This window comes from Rhodnius prolixus, unplaced genomic scaffold (genome assembly GCF_049639745.1).
Source record: "Rhodnius prolixus isolate KJV_2025 unplaced genomic scaffold, Rpr scaffold_3, whole genome shotgun sequence".
NCBI lineage: Eukaryota > Metazoa > Arthropoda > Insecta > Hemiptera > Reduviidae > Rhodnius > Rhodnius prolixus.
In genome coordinates this window covers 35,764,990-35,787,511 of record NW_027411603.1, presented here as the reverse complement: position 1 = coordinate 35,787,511, position 22,522 = coordinate 35,764,990, and the positions used below count along the sequence as shown (strand labels likewise).

General features: G+C 31.8%; 1 long non-coding RNA gene across 18 annotated transcripts in view; it reads left to right on the top strand.

The window, feature by feature from the left end:
- LOC141452250 (uncharacterized) overlaps nt 1-22,522 on the top strand; it is a 93,882-nt gene that overhangs the window by 44,676 nt on the left and 26,684 nt on the right. For 17 of the 18 annotated variants that reach the window (XR_012457296.1, XR_012457290.1, XR_012457293.1 and 14 more), the window contains 6 exons: nt 581-783; nt 5,817-5,901; nt 8,129-8,276; nt 8,633-8,721; nt 12,740-12,885; nt 14,179-21,352. This is a non-coding gene — a long non-coding RNA (uncharacterized lncRNA). The remainder of the gene's footprint in view (nt 1-580; nt 784-5,816; nt 5,902-8,128; nt 8,277-8,632; nt 8,722-12,739; nt 12,886-14,178; nt 21,353-22,522) is intronic. The other variant, XR_012457285.1, reaches the window with a different exon arrangement.

Below are 22,522 nucleotides of genomic sequence, written 5' to 3'. Positions count from 1 at the left end.
AATTATGAAATAGTTATGTTCAATAATATTATGGTAGTACGAGGTGTGGCTATTAAATAACGAGACTATTGCTGTAAAACATTTTATTTTAAATTTACACATATTTAGTTATTATCACCTTTAATATACACCCCTCCCCTATCTCTACAACGCTTCATGCATCAGTGCTGGAAGTCTTTTTCTGTGAGCTCCTGCATGACGCGTGCCGCTTTTTCTTGCACAGCTTCAACGGACTGAAATCGTGTCCCTTTTAATGTAGATTTGACTTTGGGGAACAGATAAAAGTCACATGGGGGCCAGGTCAGGCGAATAAAGGGCGGATGGCCTACAAACTGGGATGTTGTACTTGGCTAGAAACGTCTTGACAGACAATGCAGTATATTTATTTTTTGGAAAAAGATATTTCCAAACATTATATTGGTTACAATTTTTTAATTTGTTTAGATGAAGTTTATTTTAATGACCCTTAATTATTTCTAATAATAAATATTTTCTGGCCCACTTCATTTCAATAGCAATTGGGGAATAAGTAGATAACTTATTGTTCTATTTCGTTAAACTCGTTGTTTTTTTTTTTAAGGTGCGTCAAGATTTTTGGACATTGATAGAGAACCTCTACGTACCATTATTCATTGAGCTGTAGAAGCGCCTAATTAAAAGATAGCTAATTAAGCCGGAGTATCTTCGTCCTTGGTTAATCCTCATTCACTACATTTATAACAAAGAATTTTCTGCGGCTGATATGGATGAAATTAGATTAGCAGGTATCGAATGCGACCTAAGGTTGGTAAACCTATTTTTAAAAAATATTATTATTATTAAAAACATAATACCTACCAGATGTTTTTTAGCATGAGATTAGGACCATGAATATTTGACAAAAAAATGAAAATAAGAAAGCTAACATTGAGCCTTCATATTACATCTAAAGGTTATTGAGGAATAAACGGAAAGATTGTGGATAACCAACCACTAATATTCTCTGTCCAATTTGTTTTTTTTTGTTTTTTTTGGCTAACACTTGTTCATTCTCACTTGGCGATTCAGATATGGTAAACTGCTCCACTATTTCGCAGCAGAGTCCCTAAGAAAGCAAAATCTTTTATGCCATGTAATTGGTGGGAATAGTTTAGTTATTGGATGGAAATTTTAAATTACGTTTTTAATGTGAAACTTTTTTTGTGGCAGAAATAAACAAATTCATTAGGCGCCACGGTAGCCGAGCTGGTTAAGAGGCGAGACCTGCGAAGCTAATATGCATTGTGGTACTGGGTTCGATTCCCGGTCTTGGCCTTGGATTTTATTTAATGGTTAAATGAGAAATAGTAAAGTACGTTTGCTATTCGCCTCCGTCCACGACACCTAGTAAATGGTAGTTGGACGTTAAGCCCGCCTGAAAAAATAGGCGATTACTTTACTACTTACTACTACTAAACAAATTCATGGTTCAAGGAAATCCAACCAGCACACATGGAATAGAAATCAAGATAAAAACTTTGCTGTATAACCTTATTTTCTCTTAAACTTTGTTTTAGGTCACTCATTTCATTATTACTTATTTTTATTCAATTAAAAAACAACTTCTTTCTTTTAATGAAATTATTAAAATAAAACTAAAAACTAAGTTAAAATAAAACCCAGATGAGGAAGTATAGAGTTAATTTTTATAATACATGCAGCGTGTGTGCATTGCTCTCCCACATGCACCTCACTAGTGCCCCGCTGGGACCGGTTCTCCTGCTGGGTAGAAAACGACTTCTGTACCTTTGCCAAGACTTCGAAACGAACCAGATTTCAGGAAAGACTCCCTGCTGTAGACAGTCTTGTTATAAGAAATATATACATAAGGATATTATATATAGTGCAATTGCTTTCTTATTGCAATTCTATACATAATCTTCGATCGGTCAGATTTGTTATTTAAATGTACATATAATTATATTTATGAATTTCAATCTCTATATTATATCAAAATAGAATGATGAATGTATTAGAGTAAGCATTATTATTGTAATACTGTATATAATAATGAGATTTATTTTTAAAAATTGCCTCATGATTTAATAATTCTAATAGTATATCAACATAATTCATTATATTCTAAATATAATTATTTAGGACTATGTCATGAAACATGCTCCTTTCGGTTTGTATTTATTTGGTTATATTTGAACTGGCTTATTATTATTTAAATAATAAGACTAATACTAGATACAATAAAAATAAATAGATAACAAAATTGAAAGAAATGCTCACTGCAAAAGAATAATAATGACAAAAATCTTTCTCACTAACATGTAAATAAATCAATACGAGAATTACCAACATTTAGTGCAAAAATATGAAAACCTCGAGGCTGTTTTAAAAATAAAAATTTAGAACCATTTTTTATGATAGCTTTGTTAAATGGTCGGAATTAGAACTTGTTAGTAAGATATTGCAAATGCGCATTAGACTTTAGAACCGGATTATTGATTCCATAAAATAAAACTGCTTCGTTATGCAATAATTCAATATTGTCATTTTTCTAATAATAATGAAATGATTAACAAATTAATTGGATATCTTCATTGTAAATTGAAATATCTATAAATAGAAATGATGCGAATTATTAAAATTACTATAACAACCAGTTCTTTATTTTATATTATTTATTTATGTGTACAAAAAATCATTTAATTAATAAGTAGATAAAATATTGAAAAAAATTAATAATTAAATGAAAAATAATTACCTTTAGAAAGAAACTATAAAGATGAAGATACAGCTTTTATAATTATTATTGTTTTTATTTGAATGGAAATTTAGAATGTAATTTTATTTTATTTTTCAAGATTATTTATTATTTATTTATTTTAATTCTGTTTGGTTACTTTTAGGGTTATAGTACATTTAATTTCAAAATTGATTAGTTACTACATTAATGATACAATTAGATTCCTTTGACGTTCCATTTTCTTTTACTTTGGGGGAGTTTTCTTCAGAATATCTTGAATAAATTCCCATGCAGAGAACCTGCCGACCAACAGAGTTGTTTTTCATTGGAGCTTCTTATAAAAGTGAAGGATGTATTAACGGAAGAACCAATGACGCGCCTTAAATTATTATTTTTTTAAAATCGTATCTTTAGTTACAATCTACGCATTCATTGCATTATAAGCAACAAGAATAATAGTTGTACAACATACTCAGAGTGAAGAAGTTACCGATAACATGACCAAGTACATTATTTTTTTTGAGAAAGTTTTTTGAAACTCAGTATATTTATTGATTGTGTTCAAACATCAAAATGATGAGTAATCTTTAATTAGGGATCTGACACTTTTCCACAACTACCTAAAATTAATTCTTCCTGAATTAATTTTCAAAATGAAATTTAATGTCTAAGTTTTTCTTTCCATGTTATTCATTGGAACAGAGTTTATGAAATTTAGAAAAACTTTTAAAAAATTGAGTTACTGGATTTGGAATTTTTTTTTTTTTATCTAACAAGTACTTATACTTAGACGGAAACTTCTTCAAGGATTTTGCTTGCCAAGTATCCCAGTGGGAATTCCATTCTATACTAACTATAATATAGTGTAGCCCCCACTGCACATATATATTCAGGGCGTTACAAGGGCCGTTGTCGTTAGGCTTATGGAAGGACAAGCTCCTATTACCGTCAGGCATGGAGGAGTATATCAAGAGTTATACGAGGAGCTGGAGGCCGATCCTATTTTAGGCCTGCCTTCGGATTTTGTGACTCCCAAATATAACTTCGACAAGCCGTTCAAAGTCTGTATTGGAGACCGAGAGGCTTGGAGACGTGGACCCCAAGTGTTGGGAGATTCAATGTGGTACACTGATGGCTCCAAGATGGAGGAGGGTGTGGGAGCGGGAGTGTACGGGGTGAAGCCGAAATGTAGCTTTTCGTTTAGCATAGGGAAACTAGCTACAGTTTTTCAGGCTGAGCTAGCTGCAATTAGGTTCTGTGCTACCGAGATTGAAGGGCGAGGAATTATTAATTCTAAGGTCGTAATTTTCTCGGATAGTCAGGCTGCTCTACGGGCAATTAGTTCCTATCAGGTTAACTCAAAACTGGTTTGGGACTGTCTGGGTGCCCTGAAGGAAATTAGTGACCAAAATAAGGTCTTTCTGGTCTGGGTACCTGGTCATTCAGGACATAAGGGTAACGAAGCGGCAGATTTATTGGCCCGGGAAGGCTCTGCGGGATACTTCGTTGGCCCGGAGCCCTGTTTTGGGGTTCCGAAGTGTGTTAAGACTGCGACCATTAACTTATGGGTGCAGAGTAGGTCTCAGGAGTGGTGGCTTGCCACCACTGGGCAGAGACAGGCGAAGGAGTTTATTAAAGGCTATTCGCCGAGGCTGACTGCAGAATTAATCCGTCAAGGCCGTGGGGCTATCAGGATGATTGTAGGCCTATTAACTGGCCACTGCAGACTCAGAAAACACATGCATCGCATGGGCCTGGCAGATGATAGCCTTTGTAGGTTCTGTCAGGAAGAGGAGGAAACGGCACTACACGTGTTGTGTCAGTGTGAGGGGCTCGTGAGGCTAAGGATGTTACTTCTCGGGGAGGAAAAACCAAGGCCTGTGAGTTGTACCCAAAAGTCACTCTCCAGCATTAAGATTCTAATTAAAAGGACGGGTCTGGAGGGTGAGCTTTAAAGTTAGGGGAGCCACAATAGACCCAAAGGGGTCGCAGTGGCGTAGGCCCAGAGGCCGCCCTAGTCTAATCTAATCTAATAATATAGTGTATAACTATTTCTGTTTAGCGAACTCTAGATCATCATTTCTCACACATATTCTACACGGAATATACATGTATTTATTTAACACCTTAACAATCACACTTAACCAGTTCATGATAGATGTTTTAGTTCGTTGTAGATCAGTTTAAATTCGTCAATTTTTACTTGTAATGTTTAGAAGTAAGAGACAGTTGTGTAGGATCACAACTTTTTATTTTAAATTTTTCCGACCTATTATTTGTCCACAGTAACACAATATTTAGATATAAATATCCACATAGGGTAAAGATCAAGGACTAATATCCTTTCACTTTTATTATTAATAATGTAATTTTTTTTTTTTCCTATTTCTGGAAAATTGTTAAACGTCACGAGAAGGACTTGCTCGGGTTTCCCTCTTGAGTAGTAAACAGTTCGTGAAGATCGGCTTGTGGCCAAATTATTTGTTAATTAAAATAATGAGAATTTTAAAAAATAGATTAAAAAAAATAAATAAATAATTTAAGAATTTTCAGTTTTATGCCATTTTCTTGAATTAAAGTAATTATTTTGCTTAATCTTGCTAATATTTACTTCATTTGACCTAATTTTTATTGTTTTTTTCCTTTTTGCCTCCTGTAACTTGTAGCACTTTCAAGAGACCTCTCAGCGTGATCTAGAAAATAAGTCCATCCATAGCTCGCCTTTCTGCATAAGTCAGGGAATCCTCCGGTCCAACATATCCTTCATCTCGTGGCAGAAAAACTCTCTTAACTGAAGCTTTTGGTTTATTATTATTATTATTTAAGGCGCGTCAACATCTAAGGTTATTGTGCGCCCGGAGCTTTTTCAGTGCACTGCCGGCCTCCAGACAGTATTCTCTCGTTTCAGACAACATCAGATAGTGAGTTGTAAGAAGCTGCTTTGAAGGGAAAATCTATGGGCCAGCAGCTGGATTCGAACCCGTGATCTCTGCGTTGGAACCCTGTATTCGCTAACCATTCAGCTAATTCCTTCTCTAATTGTTCCATTATTATTATTATTACTAATTATATTTTCTCAATATATTTGTATGTGTTTCAGATGTTCTTGCGGAAAGTGATTTATTTCTTTTTGATAGCCTTCGTCATCATGCAATGTTGATTTTACTCTCGAAAAGAATTAACAGGTAACTGAAATTTTTTTAAAACAATTCAAATTTTTTTTATATAATATATAAAAAATATAAGTATAAAGTTCAGTAAGAGCATTTCACTGAAAATATTATAATTTTCCATCACAACCATGAGAGGTAAGTGTATGCATCCGACCTGTAGTTCACACTGTTATACTGAAGCCGTTTGCTAGTATGGGACTTCAGAAATATTTCATTTCAAGTATAATTTATTAATGTAAGAGTTTAGAAAGCTAGGAATAATTTTTAAATACACATTGGAAGAAGTACCTTTGATTTATTACTTAATATTTTATCCTAAAGTATTATATATTTTTATAAATGTCAGGGTAAATAGAATTTTGAATAAAGTTTAAATTTAATTAAAACTGTCCGGTAGGATAGTTGTATAAGGGTTGATCGTCAAAAACTGCACGAAAAAGCGTAACAACCAACATTGACAATTTTTTCCTTTTTCTTCTGTAAAAGATAAAATTACATAATTTCCTGTATAATTTTGGGCAAATCCTCTTTTATAACCGTAATTGTTTTGAAACAACCCAAATCTAACAGATTTCGTGAAAAAAGTAGCTGAAAATGAATTTTCAGAAAATGTTCTAGTTCTTTGTTGTTATCTTTTTTGTAATCACGCTGCGCCTAAAATGAATGAGGTGTCATTCTAATCGGAATTTTATGTAGAGGTAGCTTTTGGGGGTCTCGAAGCTGTACAACAGATGGCAGAACAGTTAGCCCCTAGTATGTGAGGTCCCCTCCAAAATTATTATTACTAATTACTCTATAAAAAAACTTGACCCAACTGCGATGAAATTTAGAAGGACGAAAGGGGTAGGGCTCTCCAACGTAAAATTAAAGCGACGTTCTGCTCTTACACTTACTAAAGTGAAATTTTGCAATCATTTCAAATTATCGTCGCGTCAACCGCGATATCTCTTTTCATATTGATCAGATTTCAATGAATTCTTTGCAGAATTGTAGAGAAAAGTGAGCTCTATAGCTGGTGTAAATAACAATGTTTTAATTACAGTAGATATTGACATACAGAAGGTTTAAATTTGGAGGTTTTGTAAACAATGAGTTTTAAAACTCTTTTTCATGTCGAACAACCTTTTAGTGCTTAATCAACCATTATACTTAACTATTGAGTGTAGTTTTTGTCGAAGTTTATATTAAATTTAAATAGAAAAAAGGTAAATGGCATACTTGAACTAAGGTATAGTTTCCATTATGCTGCCCCAAGATATCAACACCAATTATCAAACATTTTACTTTCTGTTATCCCTTGTAAGCGACGGTATTGCAATCTACTTTACATCAGGAATACAAATTTTAAGACACTTTCAATTAAAAATTTACCTACAATTATGGTTCTCTTCTGGTACTATAGTTGCACTCATTACTTCTATTCCAGCCTTGAATAAACTCCTGCAAGAGATTATTGGTGTCTTTATACTGTAAAAGTGTTGCTAGTCAGGGATACTGTAGGGAAGCCAAGTTCATTAAAATAAACTAGTAGTCTTCCTTCTTCAAAATAGAAGTCAACGTAACTAAAAGCGAAGAAATTTTTTAATCGATTATTTTAAAAATATAATTTAATTCACCACAAAAAAAAAGAAAAATAATTCTTGTTAATGGTTATTTTTATTTATTCATTTTTTCAGCAATTCAAGGTTAGCGATATCAAAAAGAAGCCTTATATGTACAATTGCCTTTTTTTCAAAAACCACTTTGCCAATTAATATTCTCCCACTAACTTAAAAAAAAAAAAACATTGTGAAAAATATAAACAAGGAAGTAAACAGCGATAAAGTTAACCACAGTCAGACACGTACCTAATAAAGCACTGTATCTACAAACAGTGCGTATATGCAACTATTGAGTGTAGATTTAAATTGCCAAGTTAAAACCTACGTGAGAGAGTGTCGAACTAGTTTTCAAACAAAGAGTTATACAAATATATATATATGTATACATAAGAAAGTGCAGAGGCGTGCTAATCCAATCAGTGTTTAGAGAGTAAATAATGAAAAAGAAATACATTAATGATTGACTATATCTGTGTCTTGCTGAAACTGCAAGAACACTGTAATGATTGTAGGCGTGTTCCTCTATTTTAAATCCGCCTACCAGATTTTTTGTTTCTGTTTTAATTTAAGGCGTGTCAAGATCTGAGGTCATTGTCGCCTAGAGCTTTTTCCATTGCACTTTCGACCTTTTGTTACAGACATCCCTGACCATCCATCATCGGACAGTGGAGAGCTGTTAAGAGATTTCTAAAAGAGAAAGAAGGACTTGTAAACGCAGGATCGTTGCGTGGGAGTCCGTTGCAATAACCGCTGAACTGATCTCTCATCCTATCCTGTCAAACCAAGGTATTGTTTATACAAATTTTATACAATTTCCTCTTAAATTGTGTAATGAGGCAGTAAGTGCGAAAAGCTGGACTTGGTTATCTGTGAAAAGAACCGGTTTTCAAGTCCCACTGTCTCCATCTGGTTCGTTTTAACTGAGATAATTTTAGAATAACAATTTATATTGTGTTGTTTTCGATCGATAACAGTTTTATCGATAACCACAGGAATCGTAGAGGTCTTAGATGGAACTATTTGTTTTGTTTTTTTTTATTCGTCTCTGCTAGGTTATATTGTTCAATTTTGAACAGTTTCGAATTTTCAACAGTCTCCTTAAATTTTACTTCCACATTTATATTTCTGTCTTTCTTTTGCAGGAAAGTATTCAATCATTCATATTTCAGTCATTTTTACTGACAGAATTTCTCAATTGAAGAAGTAAGGAACATCTTAAGAACCTTAAGAGGTATTTATTCACAACATTCATTATTAATAACAATACCCAGATGTAAGAAAGGAATTAGTTGAATGATTAGAGCATTTGATTCTCTTGCGGAGATTCTGTGAACGGATCCAGCTATTTACCCCGTAGATTTTCTTTTACTATGAGCTTCCAACAGCTCACTGTACTGTGTTGATGATGAACATTCTCGTCTGTAACAAGAGAACACTATCCGGAGACCCGGCAGAACACTGGAAAAAGGTTTCAATCGCCAGTGACCCCAGATATTCGTGAAATTTTGAATTTGGTAATGAGTACGTCAATAAGAACAGTAGCTCTTAAGATCTAGATCTTGCATTCATCAGAACTTTTGCAGCATACTCTGCTGGTGATGGTGAAGAACTCGTCTAGTGCAGGCAGTGAACTGAGAAAGCTCTAAACCAAGCTTATTGGTGTGCCTTAATTTAAGAAAATCGTAAGTGATAGGGATTCAGAGACTGAACACTGGTCTCCCACACTGCGTTCCTGGGAGAATGGATGACTCCCATTGGGTGTTCTCCTTTTAGGATCCTCTTTCGGCACAATGTCTGTTACGAGAGAATACTATCCTAACGCCTTCAGTGTTCGGCGAAGACTCGGCGCCAATGAATTAATATTTTAACTTGCTTCAAATTTATGTATATATATATGTACATAATAAATAGAAAGTTTAAATTCTTAAGGTTTTTGATTTTTTAAAAATCGTGTTCAAGGCACTTGAGAAGCTGGGGTGTAAGGCTAAGCTCCTACTGCCATTGAAAGAAAATTTAGCCACTTCGTAATACTAACATCAAGTATCTGTTCATCAAATTTTTCATTATATTTTTTTCAGTTCTTATGAAAATTACGGTTGGACGTAACTTCATGAGGTATTTTGCTTAATTAACAGCGCAGATTTTGGGCTGAGAAAACCAAGAATAAAGAGAGAATAGAGCGGTTTAGGAAGTACACCGGTACTAGTATTCAGCATTCATCACGTAACAGATGGAATGATATCAAAATACTTAATTTTAAAGTGGGTACTCGCTTAAATTACCAAAGATTAATAGCGCTGAGAGAAGATTCTTTTTTTTCTTGGATATCATATTAAATAATAGTTTCGGGCGCCACAAGGACTGAAGTTGAAGTACTTAAAGGGACGGGAAAAGGTTAAAGTGGCAAGTAGGGGGCCCCATGTACCGTTAGTACCGGCTGAGTGGTTTCAGACTATTGTGTATACAATGTAAGGATCTCCTTTTGTGTAGCATTCTTAGAGCCATTAGCTAGCCTAGCCCAGTGCAGCAACTAAACAGTACCGTCCTATTCTTGTACTGCATTGCACCTAGAATGCCCTCAGTCACAGTCCTTTCTATGCAAGATACACCCAGAACAAACCTTCCATAATTACTGGTACAAAAAAAAAAAAGAACGGATGGCCTTTGCGGTGTAACAATTACTACCGTACTATTATACGTCGGTGTTCTAATTACATTGAACTACACTAACTTGTTAGAAATAGATTTCTAGATGAATAAAAATGGCCTTATCATCTTAATTTTTGAGTGCAACTCTTACTTGACTAATTCTATAAGATAATAACAAAAGGGTGCTCCACACAGAGTCGGCCCTAAGGATATTCGCCCCATTACGGCCTTGCCATCCCCCAAAAAAGCCTGGGAGTTAAGTAGTTATCAATACGTGTGACCATTATTTAATTTAGAATGATTTTAATGACTGCATTATATATTTTTTATTACTGATTTGAAAGTGAGATGCCATTATTTAAGAGAACGCCGTGAAACTGAATAGATTGTACCAATATTAGGATTGTAATCGGATGTCTTACAGGTAATGTAAATTACAGGAAATGTGCTGAAAAAAATTGTTTTCATAATGTTCACGTACTACCTTTTATTCGTGAGGCATCGTCAGTTTCAGTTTATATATGTATACACTAAGCACAACTTTATTCGCTTTCATTGCGCCTTCCTTTTGCCATTGCTTTTTTGGGCCCATAATGGAGCGATAAAAAATATTCAGTATTTAGTTTTGTGAAAACAAAAATTTTTTTTTTTTCTTCTTAAATGGCCTTTAGTTCTTGCTAATTAGCCAGAGGGTGAAAACAAAATTCACTAGTTTTTTAAGTATCATTATATTTCTTGAAGCATTGCCATATTTATGGGAAAACACTTCATTGTAATTTGAAAAATCCCAAATCTCTCATATTTTTAAAGATTTTCTCATTCTTTCTTTAAAAAAAAAAAAAAAAAAAAATATCAATTTAATGAATTTGTATCGTTGCACATGTCGTGGAAACTATTGTATGTGTATATATTTATGAGAATAAATTTTACACCATTCTATAGGAAGTGTCTACAAAATAAAATCCATTTCTATTTTATTAAAGCTCCTTTGTTGCTTTGTGATATCGTTACAAAAGCGGCAAGAAGCTGACGGCTTAAAAGTCAATTAAAGAAAGGATCGTTACCTCACTAGCGCCATCTCTTCTATAACTAGAGTAGATAAGGTTTTTAACCAAACGGCAGGGATAAAACTGAGAGTATAAAAGCAGGAGTGCTAAAGTAAAATAAAGAATTCTTTCTCTCTCAAAAAAAAAATCCATCAATGTTCTATGATTTAAGGCTCTGTGCCTGAAGAAGAAATGTCTACAGTGAAAGAATAAGATTTCTGAAAGTGCCTCTTTACAATCTATAACTAGCTATTTTTATAAATAGGCACTGGTTTTATGCTGCCATCTTTCGCTAAATAGGATAAGACTTCGCTCCTTCATTTTAGTACTGTCAAGGTTAAGATACATATAGGGATGAGTCGAGAATAGTATATACTTCATTCACCATTTTTACAGCTCCCTTTAATGTGTCTTTGAAAGAGTGTTTGGTCCTAGAATGATGCAATAGATTTTTCTACAAACTAAAGAAAAAAGCCAAAGACAATAAAATTTGTGTAAAGAAAGGGAGAAACATGGTTTGTCAAGATTCACTCGGTGAATGTTGATATTCACCAAATATGTAGTATGTGAAAGACCGAATATTTGGTTTAAGTTGTTGCAATTAAGGATTTTATAATCACATAATTAAGTTTATCATTGGTATTATTTTGTTTTCCCATTTAGAATGTACTTATAGCTTTAGATCATCCGTTTTAAGTTGAATTTAAGTTGAATATTTGCTGCTACTTAAGCTTATGACATATATGTTTTAATAATAAAGTATGATTTAAACATTAATGTAATATTTGTATACCAACAATAAACTTATTTGATCGACGTTATACAATCCTATTTATAGCAACCAAAATATACGGTCTTTCACGTTAACATATACACTTGTTTGTATAATGGGATAAAACTTAAAGAAAATCGGTATTCTTAATTATCATTATCATCACTTTAAGCAGGTAGAATTGTAGTTGTTATCATCTGGTTAAGATCTGGTTTAGCTAAAATCTGATTTTGAATAAGATTTCACCAGAGTTTTATTTCTAAATTTAAAATATAAAAGATAAATGATTGAATATTAAACTCGTCTTAATCAGCTTTAGCGTGAAAAAGTCAATTTATTTTAATTTATTCAAAACGAAGAACACATTGTACGGAGTCATTCTTAACTATCAATTTAGTAATGTAATAGTTTAATCAACATCCTAAACATGTTGCTTGTGTCAGCTTTCTTTTTTTTTTGAATGAATAAGTTGAAATTGAACATAAGACATCCGAGAAGTATGTTCATTCAACTATGCTACCTAGATGTTGTAAGTACATTTCTCTTCGACTAAGTTCCATCTAATAATAAACAAGCTTGCTAAGTTCACTAGATAAATAAATGGTAAAATAATGATTCTTAAAGTTTTATTACAATATTTTTGTTTTTCTTTGTAAAAAACTTGTTCTAAATAATTCAAAATTTACAATTGCTATTTACAGAATACGTTATTTTAGTGTAGGGATTCCATTTTAAGTAATTATATCCGTAGTGACTAATACGCATTGTATTTTTCTGCTTAGAGTGCATTTGGGGACATTGAAATTTAGAAGATTCACTACATCTGAACTGTCCACTCGGTGATGTATCTTTATATAATAATGAGTTCAACCTGTTGTCAACGGGATTTTAAGGACTGGATTCGAAGAAACAACCTGAGATCTGCACAGTTAAGTTAATATTATGGTTGTCAGATTATTGAATCCTGTAAATAGATTTGGTGAAAACCCAGGTATCTTATTGACATTGATATGGTCAATATGAGTTTAGGCTCCATAAAAATACCAAGATCTTTGTATTGAGTCACACGTTCTAATTGTATATTTAACAATGTGTAGTTAAAAATAATCGTCCTATTCTTCTATAGAATGTTAGAAGTTTTACGTTCTCCTATATTGAGAGCCATAAAGAGTTATTTATTTTACACCATTCTTACTTAGGCAATGTTGCAGCCTCATAGGGTCTTCATCGTAAGGTTTAACCATAAGAACTCAAACTCAAGGCAAAGCTTAATACAAAACCTCAAAGATTACAATGTTAAATAAACTATATCAACATCAAACAGGTTTAGTAATAATGTAACTAAGTTGGTTACTGCACTTTGATCTTAGCCAAAAGGCCGAGAAACGATTGTAATAATAGTAATTGTTTATTCTAATAGAATTTTCCAAGTTTTCTATTTATTTTTTTGGTTATTAACCATTATTTTTTTTATATACATATATATTTTTATTATTATTAAGAAGTCCTCATTTATTAATATTTTTCAGTTGCAAGTAGTATTTTTAGTTAGTTATTTTGTAAATACATTTTGTTATATTTTCTTATATATTCTCTTCTCTAATATCTTTTTTACATTGCATTATCATCTTTGTTTGTCTGTTTGTTTTTTTATTCTGTATTTTTTTGTTATTCTATGAATTAATGGGCCAACCCCCTCTGTATATCTTTAGGCTATAACAGAGGTAAATGTAATAAATAAATAACTAAGTTGGTTGCTTTAAAATATTATGTTTTTTAGAAAAATAAAAACAAACTTATTGTCTCTTAAAAAATTATTATTTCTGATACTTTACCTTAAAATTATAGTTTAATAATTACAGTTAAATTTAAAAATTATAGTTTAATTATTACAGTTTAAATTAAAATTTAATTTAACGAAATTAAATTAAAATTTAATTTACAAAATCTAATCTAAAACACTTAAACCCACGCTCAGTATTCTTGCACATTTATTGTATCAATTTTCTGGAGATAACATTTAGAGGTTTAGATTATTTAATTTAAAAAAAACTAAATGAACAACACATTAGTATTATTCAGTTTCTAATTACAAAAAAAAAAAAATAATAATAATAATAGTTACAATCTTTTAAAATATTCTGAAATGATAAAAATAAAAACAAACCTATTATGTCTTAAATTAGTTTTGATAATAATATTCTTTCGTCTTTCTATTCAGCTGGATATTATGTAATCAAGGAACACAATGAGTTACGCTGAAGAGAATGAAGGTTGTTCCGAGTATATAGGTCCATTATTCTTTTCAAAGCTCAACAGGAGTTTCAGATAAGTATCTTTAAAGATCTCATGTAAGTGCTAACCTATAATAATAACTCTTTTTTTTATTTATTTTTAGTTTTATTTTTATTTTTTAAACTAATTTATTATTTTTATAATAGTATCAATCAAGGCAAAAATACTGCGTTATATTTCCAAGATATAAGATTACTTCTGTTATGTACTTGGTCACTTTATCAAAGATATGCTGTGCTATTTTTGAATAACAATTTAATTTAAGTTATTGTATCATTTATATTAATTGTTTTCTTTGCAATAACTTTATTTTCGCTTGTATTAGAGAGAAAAAAAAGGAAGACTTTTGGAACCCAAACAGAAACTTGCTATAAATGGTTCATTTTCAAATGATCAATGTGTTACGCACTTTGGTTTACTCTCAAATAAGATTTAAGCCTTAGTTTACAGCACTCTGAGATGCAATGTGATTCTGAGAGCAAAGTAGAAAAGAAAAAAGTATTATCAAATTAGTAAATATTTCAATATTTTGGATTTGAAAAACAAATTAAAATAAATTTACTGATTTTGCCAGAAAAATATAATTTTCTGTTGGCGATTACAATCTGTCTGATATAATGCACCAAGGACGATTTCCAGTGTTTCTTTCCGAAAACACGATATTAGAACCATCAGGCAAGAATAAATGTTCACCTGAAACCGCCAAAACATCAGTTTTTACCTCATTTTTTTTGTTTTGTTTAAAAACAGAAATAATCCAAAACCCTAATCAAGGTTTTCTTGTCAACATTGTCGTTCTACTTTTTAATAAGTTTAACAAGAAGCGGTAAGTCCTTTGGCCGCATGTCTAATGTTTGAAATATAAAGTGGGGTGCACAAAATTAATGTACTTATTTATTTGATGCATAATGTACTGAACTAGCGTTCACCCTGAGAATTTTCACCACGTAAATACGTGATGCGTAAAACATGTTAGTTATTATGCTACAGAATCATCAACCAGAACATAACATTTAATGAACGTCGACTGCTGATAGAGGATACATGAGTTCCAACACGCACTAAATATAAATCAGTGAATTATATTAATTATTTTAGAAAATGAGACATGAAACTGACATTTTCGTAATATACCTTATTGACCAGCAATATTGTTTTCAAAGAACGTGTTTGACAAACCAAAACAAACTCTCTTGTTTTATTTTTATGAGACTATCGCTATTATAACTTCAATACACGTATGTTGCTAAAATATACGATCATTTCCAATTCCATATAAATTAGAGACAAAGAAATAATGCAAATAATTAAAAGGATTTAATATTGCTTCTTTCTTTTGGACCTAAGTTTAATTTTGGTTCATTCTGGCCTACATCTTAAATGAGACCTTTCTTATATTCTGCATTTCATATTGAAATTTTACGTTTAATCTTTATTTTAAGAGAATTCAGTCCCCCATTTAACAATGGATTTGTTCTGCAAAAAATCGAGCAATTTGTTTTGCAATTTTTTTTTAGAGGTTTCAGGAAGGTTGTCCATTCAGAAAACCACCAAAAGAGTTCATTTTGGGTTCTTACTTTTACTGTTACTGATCAAAATTGTAACTACGTACAACATTAATTGCTTGGATCAACATCTGTTTCTTAGCAATGAATCAGCGAAAATAGTACTTCCGCAAGAGAGAAGTCAGTAGGGCTGCTCGATTGCATCGAGTTGCTGAGATACAGTTTATTCAACAACCATCAATGACACTAATTGAGGAAAATAAGAAATGAAATAAGTTGTATAACTAATTATTTAATTGAAAGACATCCGGAATAGAATAATTTTAAACAAGTTGAATAACTACTGCCAACTACTCGATAATAATATCCTTCCTCTATTTCAGTAGAAATAGAGCGATAGTATTTGCCTTTCTTGGACAGCCTAGACAAAAAAACTCCGCTCTTGTTTTTGCTTGCAAACCATAGACCACAAACTGCAAGCACCGTACTCCTAACTGCACTCTGTATACCTCGGTGAATTTTATTTTATTTTTTGCACACTTCTTCCAGATTGAAACGCTTCTCCAATCTATCTTTACCACCAATTACTTTCCTATTACCGCCTATTACTTAATTACAGGACAATTACTTTCATAGCGTACCGTGGGGTCAACAATGTACGCGTGTCTCTTCGGCAAATCAGTACGCTTCTTCGGATTAGGTGCTGTAGATATCTCAGAGATTCAATAATCGCATACTTCAACTTGAGCTGAGTCATATGAAGTATATTTTGAGGACATTTCTCGAACACTTGTCTGGTGTTTTCTTCTCTCTATTGCATTTACAGGGGGTGCTGCAGCTCCTGTTGAACTCATGGCAATTCCGGAAACTCTCTTTAGTGCTGCATAATTCACATTTATCATCAAAACTAAATAATAAATAAACTTATTAAATTGAAGAGATTCCTTAAAACGAGAACTCCTTATTCCTTGCCACTTACACTGACTCCATTCATCAAATGCTGTCTCCCAGATTGGCTATCAAGTCCTTTTAACTGGATTAAGTCGTTCAGTATTTATCTTAATACTGAGGCGGCCCAACTATATCGGTCAACTTGTAATTGGAAGTCGAAAATCCTCTGAAAATTGAACTCCCTGGATTTGGTCCTGTCTTTAAGCTGTAAACATCTACTGGAGCGACGCATCCCAAACACAACTGGCCCCTGAACCATCCAGGTGCACACATGGATGCATTCGCCGCAATACTGAGCATAGACTATGCATCTACGTATTATTTCAACATCCTTAAATAGTAAAGGAATCGCTTTAGCCAATGGAGCAGTGTTGTGAAGATAGGTCAGTATCGGGAATAGTTATTAGTTCTGGATGTTTTACTACTGGTCCAGAATTGAGAATAAAGAGTTTATTCGTGGATTGGAGCTTTAATCCGCGGTGGATACTGCAAAAACAAGCTATTCCCGAACCCACAAGATTACAATTTTTTAAGTTATAAATTAAATCACTTTCCTACATTTAGCTAAAACAGGAGTCAAATATTTTTAGATACTTTTTAAACCAATAATTTTAATAAAAATGTAAGTAATAATTAATACAAGTTTTATCTACATATAAAAAGAGTTTGACTTGTTATTATTAGTAATTTAAAGCTTGTTTTAACTGCATACATATTCGCTAGTATGCATTATATTAGCATGTTCTAAATACACGCTTCATAATAATTTGCCTGGCATCCATTAAGTGAACTAGTTTAAACAAGATAATATTAACAGCTATCTGCTGTTTTAATGTTTGGTACTCCAGTGAAAGTTACATCTAGAGATGGCCATAAAAAAAACATTCTGAAGTAAGATAATATCCATTTTAAATACTTAATTTAAATTTTACAGCGAGAAGTGCAATTTGTTAAGGGTCTTTTTTTTAACGAAAATTCTATATAAGGGACTCTCATAATATCTTATTCATATCTTATTTTACAATCAACATGAATATTGCGTAAAACCCGTTATAATTGGATAGGTTTTTGTTTACGCTTGAAATACTATGTTTTCTCAATTTAAAGTTTGTCATGATTTACGTATGCTTACAGAGAAGTGTCAAGCGATGTTTTCGATTCTTTCAATTGCTGACCTTAAAATGTTGATCCTAATTTTCCAAAGAGCACAGAAATGTAATCTTACACGCTCAAATTCTTTCTCTTACTGTGATTAGTGTAATTTTCTTAGAAATTGTATTTTTATTGAAAGTTCGTTTTACTTCTCATCAAGTAGGGAAGCTGAGAGCCTTATTGTAGTCGCCTTACTAATCGATCCTTTCACCTTGAATTCCCTAAATATTTGATCAGGTTATAATTACTAGTATATGGAAATAGGTTGTAAAGCGTTATTATTTTTCCTACAATTAGTATCTATGACTTTAAAGTACTGATATGAATTCAAATGTGATTAGGAGATGTTTTGATAAATCTAATTTGAATAAGTTGAGCGGAATTGTTTACCGAAGGCTTGGGCTGTAACATTTGTAATCTACTGCCGCTATCAGCTGTGCACTAATGCCAAGATTATTTCAGCTAAGATAGAGTGTAGCTCCAATTGCTGTAAAATTACGGTGAGAAATGGAGTTTACAACTTCTCTCTGTTTTCATCTGGTGCCAATAGCATTTTGATCTGCAATTTCATACACAATCCAAGAGAAAATGGCTCGTGAAAGCTACTTATTTAAAGTATTTTTGTTATATTGATTTGGTGTCTTCCACGATAGCAAGAAAGGAAATGATGTATACATTCTTTTTTAAGTGATAAGAATAGTGAAGGCGTGTCACTTTAATAATAATGGCAGTAACTATTGCAAAAATATTCGATAGACTTTTTAGAATAGAAGATTTGTAGAATGTGCTTTTGGAATTATCTAATAAATGGACAAGCTACATTGTAAATAAAGGCCACTGCCACGGAAATACAATAAATAAAAGAATACCAAAGCTGAATTTGCATAAAATAGAGCTCAGCTGATTGTACAACTTGTGGATACAAAAAGGAAGTGGCGATTGAAAACTTCTGAACAGTTGAACGAATTTTATTTACTTATTGTCTAGAATCTAGACACTGAAATTAATATTTTGAGCCTGACGCTGTAATGCAGATCGCAGTATGCAAAAACTTCCAATGTAGGTATCTACATTGTTCTGCATGATTTTTACAAAAATTGTTAGGGAGTATTGCTCTGCTTATAACGCTGTTAGATTACTGCTAGTTCGAGTCCTAGACTAAATGAGCTTCGATTGAGAATTTTATCATACGCAACCAATATTAATGAAGTCTTTTGTAGTAACTCTTTTTTGTTCTACGTTTTTCTGTTCCTTAAAGTAAAATAATATTTGAATTGAAATAAAAGATTTAGCCTTTTTACATTTTACCAGAAGAGTTATTTAAGGTTACCCAAAGATTTTTCAGAAATCGTATTGATAGAAGAGTAAAATAATCTATTGGCTTGAAGAAATTACTAAGCGGATGAAGGTCCATTAGCATATTGTTAAAGTTAGAAAAGCTTTTAAATCTTATACAAAGAGGAGGAAGTTGAAAAAACGTTAGATTAAATTGAAGCTAGATATGAAAATAAGTAAAATAAAAAACTAACTGTTTCCTCTAATTAGTAAATTTAAAATTCAAACTTTATAATTTGCATACGTATTACAGCAAAAATAAAATATAATAGTTTTTCAAGGTCCTCATACAACTTAATAAAACCCTATTATATTTATTCTTTTTTCACTTGACTTAAGTGTGTACTTCTATTCAGCTAGGGTTAGCTAAACATTCGTTCTTGATAAGGTTTTCTCTCTGGAACTGATAAGTGTAGAACAACCTACTCTTTTAGAAGTTACGGAACTCTTAAAACATTTTATTACAATTATTTTATTTACTTACTTGAAACAATAGTTGTTGATATTCATTTTTGTTAATATTGTAAACCGTACCGTTAAGCTGAATGAATTCTACCCTCTAGAGCTTAGAATATTGCTATTTTGTCATAAATTGCCTTAGTCTTCCTAGGCATAACAATTTTCCTCAAACTATGTAAATAAAGCTTTGACATCGCCCATTTTAACTTCACGTCGTCTCATCATATCATTTCACATAATGAGTTAAGCGTAATATTTAATTCTTTTTGAGAGAAAACAATTTTTTTTTTGTAGATGCAGAAATTGCGCAAGATATAAACTTGCAATAATCCTAGCTGTGTTATGTTATATTTCTTTATCGTTACAAGGCCCACTCACAATTTGTACTGAACCGCGTTCCCCAGACTGTACTGCCAACCCTGGTATTAGTAAAGCAAAGAATTTAGGGAACAAATCAGAGATGCAATCAAGTAATGGCAAACCTGTTTACAATCTAAAATAATTCACATATTCTACGAGACTTTAAAAAGTTTATTATTTCCAAATAGAAAAAAATTAAAAATTAAAATAGTTTTATTTTATTCCTATATGGAGTTTATAAAATACAATAACATCTGTTTAGAATTATAAATGCCGGTATTGCGCATGAGTATCGTCTTTAGTTTGTGCTTAGAATATTAAGAAGAGGTATGTGTGATATGATAAAAGTATTAGATAAAAACATGTTGCAGGTAACAATATTGTAAAACGAAATGTTAGTTATCTTAGTTACTAATATATGTTATCAGTCGATTAGTAAATTTTTAGTGTGACAGATATTATCACAAAAACGACTTTCTCTGGTAGGTGTTTAGCTCGTATAATATTTCTTTTGTTTTACTATCTTTATTGGTACAATATGCAACGCGTCAAATCAGTTCCTTATCTCACCTCATTAGTTCAAATAAAAAAGGTTAATACTGTAAACGAGCCAGTAAAACATAAAAATTTAAATTTAGCAGTCTCTTACCAATAATTTTACTTTATATAAATATCCATGGATTATTTTTTTGTATTTATTTATAAATACAGGCAATCACTTGTTAGTTCTGCAGTACATTACAATAGAATTAAGGATTTTGGTTAAAAAATAATCACATAAACTTATTATTAATTAATTTTTGTAAAAGGAAAGGGATTCTTTTTTTATTTATTTTATTTGTTGGATTTTTTTTTAAATATATATATATAATTTAAATTAAAACATATTTCTGACAACTGGCCTCCCACGGTTGTGGGAATGTCATATATCATCGTGGTAGTGTCTTTGTGTAAAATAGTAAGAGTGTATGTGATGCACTTTTGCATATAATTTGAATATAAACATCTAATTCTATTCTAATCTAGGAAGGGATTGCTTAGTGGTTAACATATGCTGCACTCTGTCGCGGAAATCCCGAATTGGAATCTTAACTGATGGTCATTTGATTTTTCTCTTTCTAGGAGCTTCTTACAGCTCATTGTATGGTGATGGACAGATTTGTCTGCAATGAGAGACCACTTTCTGGAGGCCGAAAGGGCACAGGATAACCTTAGATGTTGGTGCGTCAAAGAAATAAAAATGAAAACAAAGATTACTACAGATTACTATTTATATATTGATGGATCAAATTCAGGAAGTATAAAGTAACCTTTGGGAAGGAGCCTGATTAAAGTAAAGTAAGTTAGAGATTGATAAGTTGATTCATTTTTACCGAAAAGTTGATTTTGTTAAAGTTAATAATGTTTTTTAACACATTTGAATGTTTCAAGTTATTGCATTTTACAAAATTCGTCTTAAATGTTAAGTTATTCTTAATATTATATATTTGGCACAGAGAAGTTAATTACAGATACAATCCTAAAAGTTCCAAATTTTGAAGTTTACAAATTTGTAAAGGAACAAAATATCTGTCTTCATTATTATTATTTATATTTTTTTTAGGAAGGTAGTCTAAACTTAGACAATTTCTTAGATTAATGTAGACCGATAAAATTATTTTCTAGTTAAAAGCAAGTATTTATTATATTCTGTGATTTAAAAATTTCTTATTTTTTTTTGTTTTTTTTATTTCTTCTAATTACGAGAAAGTTTTGCGATCAGCGATCATATCAAATTCTTGATATACAGTTTTCTCCTCAAACGCTCGTTTTGAGGTCAGAAAAAGTGGTTTGTAGAAACTGGTCAAAATATACAAAGTACAAAATATTTAAAAACAAAAAAAAGGAAAAATCAAACTTTACAGTATGTTTGGGTACACCAGAGGAATAATCTATCGTTCCTTAGCTATCAAAATCAGGTAACTGGAATGATTTTTGATGTTTTTTTGATAAAGACTTTTTGATGATTTTCGTTTACACAATTCATGTACTCATTGTTCACGCACATTTTTAATTTGAAGCACGTTAACATCTAAGGTTATTGTTTGATTGATTGGCCAATGATTATCATTGCTGTTGGCCTGTAGCCATCTCAGTGGAATTATCATTATTGTGGTTATCAGTTACCTAATGCAAGTAAGTAAGACTAACCTGTTGTAGCTATTACCTTCCTTCTGATAGGCTCTGCCCAGGAATAAACTCAGTCTATCTCCTGTATCGTAAGATATCCACATTTCCCAATCATTTGCTTGAAGTTCATCCCTTCTGATAATACTAATTCTGATTTTTTGGTGAATCGGGCACACCGAACTACAAAGTAGTTACTGTTTCCTCAATCCTTATATCACAAATATTTGCTCTGAAAATATTGCTTTGATAACTCACTAACGAATCAATACATACTCTAACTATGGATAAGTGAAGTCACGAGAATAACATCAATAGTACTTTACAGAAGATAAAGATGTT